The 3,799-nt window shown below is 49.9% G+C and overlaps 1 pseudogene across 1 annotated transcript; it reads right to left on the bottom strand.

Moving 5' to 3' along the window:
- Positions 1-292: 292 nt before the first annotated feature.
- LOC308517004 (putative U3 small nucleolar RNA-associated protein 11) lies at positions 293-1,052 on the bottom strand (annotated as a pseudogene). Its single transcript has one exon. The product of its transcript is annotated as a putative U3 small nucleolar RNA-associated protein 11 (transcript).
- Between the last annotated feature and the right edge of the window lie 2,747 nt (positions 1,053-3,799).

The following is a 3,799-nucleotide window of genomic DNA, read 5'->3' as shown; positions in this document are numbered from 1 at the left end:
GCTCAGGTCAGGTCAGATTTTGCAGCAACTTAAATCTTAGCACCAAACTTATAAGGGAAAAAAAAACACACCTTTCCGGTATTTATTTATTTATTTATTTATTTATTTATTTATTTATTGTCTAGCAGGGAAAGGAGCATTGATGTTGTTTATATCAAATGTCAGATCTGCAATAAATTATAATTACAAACAGGAACACCATCTCATTTATACGAATGGAATTTGAAGTTACTGGGGGAAAAGGACATAGAATTCTTTTCCATTTGGAATGACAAGGCTCATCTATAACACTTCAACAATTCCGGCGACTCTGAAATTTGTAAACAGCAGGGGAGTTCACCGTTTCTTTCTTCACCTTCACCTTCCGAGTTTTATCCAGAAGGTCTTTGCGTGTTTGAATTTTCTGTGCAATGACGAACAACTTCCTCTCGTGTCCAATCCGCTGTGTCAGGCAGTTATATTGCTTTTGCCTTTCTTTAGCTATCCGCTTAAGTCGAGTCTGATGAGGAACTCCTTTCATTTCTCCTTCTGCAAGGTCTCTATGGGGGGCGGGGGGTCTATTAAAGACTCTGTCCACTAATTCTGGGGCAGTTCACAGGCGAGTTGCAATGTCAAACCGTTCAACTTCCTTTTTAGTGTCAAAAAAGAACACATGCTTATTCTGTTGCTTCCTCTGGAAATCCAGCAGGTGGAGCTCTTTGTCTTTTGATTTCCTTAGCTTCCGCAACCCTTTTCATTTCCATATATTTGACATCCTGAGTTCTCCTCAGTTTCAGCTGTTCTGGAGTTACTTCTTCCTTCGTCTCCGGGATAACATGACCTCCATCCTGGAGTTTAACTCGAGTCATTTTATAGTAGAATTCATCTGGATTTTTTTCAAGAGCTTTCTTTCGAAGAGCTCTGAGGTATTCCTGCTTTTTCCAGGAGTCATTTGCACGAAGTTTGTATCTTTCTTTTTCTCCAGCAGGCCCAGATGTTTTCAAAAGCCAGGCTGGCTTCGCTCTCGGTGTTCCCGCTGTCAGGACGGCTGCCTTCCGAAAAGCTGACGACATAGCTGCTCACGCCTGGGAAAGCTCAGTAGACAACGCTGGCGCCTCACCACTTCAGTCTCGCGGTCCACTGAACCTACAGGAAACAGGCCTAGCCGCCCCTTTCCGTTTTTAGAATTTTTACATTTCAGAATTCCAAATAAGGGACTGTGGATCTTTTCTACCAGAAAATCAAGGAAAAGATAGAACTGTTGTCTTCAAAGAGCCCATAGTCAATATCTAATTAGAGCCCAATTCAGTGATAAAAGTAGCTATTGTTAAATGAACACCTACTAAGTGCCAAGCTCTGTACCACTCTCAAAGGCAGGAGTTACTAATCCTATTAGTAAACTAGAGGCCCAGTGCACGAATTTGTGCATGGGTGGGGTCCCTCTGGGTGGCCTGCAGGGATCGGGCCAAAACCCACAGTCCAAAGCTGCCTGCAGCTCCTACCTGCCGCTCCTGCTCATCCAAGCCCCACTGTGCCTGCCGCAGGCTCATGCCCAATCAGTCCAGATCAGGAGAGGCTCACACTGCCACAGCAGCACTCGCCAGCCATGAGCCCTGAGTCTGGTGCCCTCCCAAGGGGAGTGGCCTGCAGGATTGGGTTGAAACTGGTGCTCTGACATCCCCCGAGGGGTCCCGGATTGTGAGAGGGCGCAGGCCAGGCTGAGGGACACCACCGGTGCCCAATCGGCCAGGGAGGGACGATGGAAGAGCTACAGGGCATGTCTGGCCCATCTTGCTCAGTCCAGGTCAATCAGCCAGACCCCAGCAGCAAGCTAACCTATCAGTTGGAGCATCTGCCCCCTGGTGGTCAGTGCACATCATAGCGACTGTCTGCCCCCTGGTGAACAGTGCATGTCATAGTAAGCAGCTGAGCAGCCATAGCATATCATTAGCATATTATGCTTTGATTGGTTTTTCAGTTCTGCCGTTCAGTCTATTTGCATATTACCCTTTTATTATATAGGACTAGAAGCCCGGTGCACGAAATTCGGAGGGTATGTCCCTCAGCCCAGCCTGCACCCTCTCCAATCTGGGACCCCTCAAGGGATGTCTGACTGCCCGTTTAGAGATGTCCGACTGGCCGGTGTGGAATCGGGCCTAAATGGGCAGTTAGACATCCCTCTCACAATTTAGGACTGCTGGCTCCCAACCACTTGCCTGCCTGCCTGCCTGGTCGACACCTAACTGCTCCCCTCCCGGCCCAATTGCCCCCAAATGCCCTCCCCTGCTGTCCTGGTCCTCTCTTGCTGCCCTCCCATGCAGGCCTGGTCCCCCCCAAACTGCCCTCCCCCTTCTGGCCTGGTCCCCCCCAACTGCCCTCCCCTGCTGGCCTGATTGCCCCCAAATGCCCTCCCCTGCTAGCCGGGTCCCCCCCGCAACTGCCTTCCTCCTGCTGGCCATCTTGTGTCCACATGGGGGCGGCCATCTTTGTGTTGGAGTGATGGTCAATTTGCATATTACTCTTTTATTAGGGTGGAAACTAAGTCCAGAGAAGTGCATAACCATGTGCTATAGACTGACTGTTTATAGCCCCCAAAATTTATTTGTTAAATTCTAACCCCCAATGTGGTGGCATTGGAGGTAGGGCCTCATGAATGGGGTGACGGCCCTTGTAAGAAAGACCCAGAGTGTTCCTTTGCCCCTTCTCCCACGTGAGGTCACAGTGAGAAGAAGAGGGAGGAATCTGCCGGTGCCTTGATCTGGGACTTTCTCCAGGACTGGGAGAAACCCATGTCTGTTGTCTAAGCCCTCAGCCTGAGCTAAGACAACAGTAGAGAGGGAGGGAGGGAAAGAGAGCGAGGACAAACAAAAACATCGATTGGCTGCCTCTTGCACATCCCCTTCTGGGGATCAGGCCCACAACCCGGGCCTGTGCCCTGACCAGGAATCAAACCGGCATAGGTGCTGCTGTGGTCATGCAGGACACCCAGCATGGCCAAGGGGAGGAAGAGCAGAGATGGTTGAAGCAGACAAGGAATTAGAATGCGTGAGGGAGTAAGGGAGTCAGAAACCCAAAGACAACTCACATGGTTGAGGACCTTCTCAGGTCAACACAGCCCTAATCTCCTCTTCAGGACGCTTGTGAGGTGGATGACTGACATCCACTCCATCTGTTGTCAGTTGATAAGCAGTCGGCATCCCAGCTGCTGAGAGCCCCCACTGGGGCTCTCGGATGAACAAGTGGAGAAGCAGCTGCGGCGAGGGGACACTGAGACCCCAAATACTGAGAGTGTGTGCAGACCACTGGAGGTTCGGTGTGGGCGAGGACTCTGCTAACTAAAACCTCTCCTAAGCCCGCCGGGGCACTCAGTCCTGTCCTGGGGAGGCATTCCTCCTCTTCGGTTGGTCGCCTCCTGGTATAAAAAGGCACGTTTCGTATTAAATTTGGACTTGATTCCTCCATCTCCCCTCACCTGGAACAATGGTGCCATTAATCTGTCAGTCGTTTGGAGTATGTCTTGCTAATTAAGAGACATCCTGCATGCTACTGGCTTGTGAAATCCCCACAGTGAACCTGCGCTAAATGAATTGCTGGCAAAGACAGATTCGGTTTCTGAGCATAACACTGCCTGCCTCCCGAAACAAAAACGAAACAAAACAGGCTACATCCGGGACCCTGAGGGGCCCAAGGAATCCTCTCAACTTTGGGGGCTAAGATCCCTTTGGGAATCTGACAAAATTATGGACTATATTTGCCCACAGAAAAACAGGCATACACTGAAATCTTGTATACACGTGCCAGGGTTCCATACATACTTACA

This window comes from Myotis nattereri, assembly GCF_964212035.1.
Source record: "Myotis nattereri genome assembly, chromosome: 3".
In the NCBI taxonomy this organism is placed as follows: Eukaryota; Metazoa; Chordata; class Mammalia; order Chiroptera; family Vespertilionidae; genus Myotis; species Myotis nattereri.
This window is presented reverse-complemented; position numbering and strand designations above follow the sequence as displayed.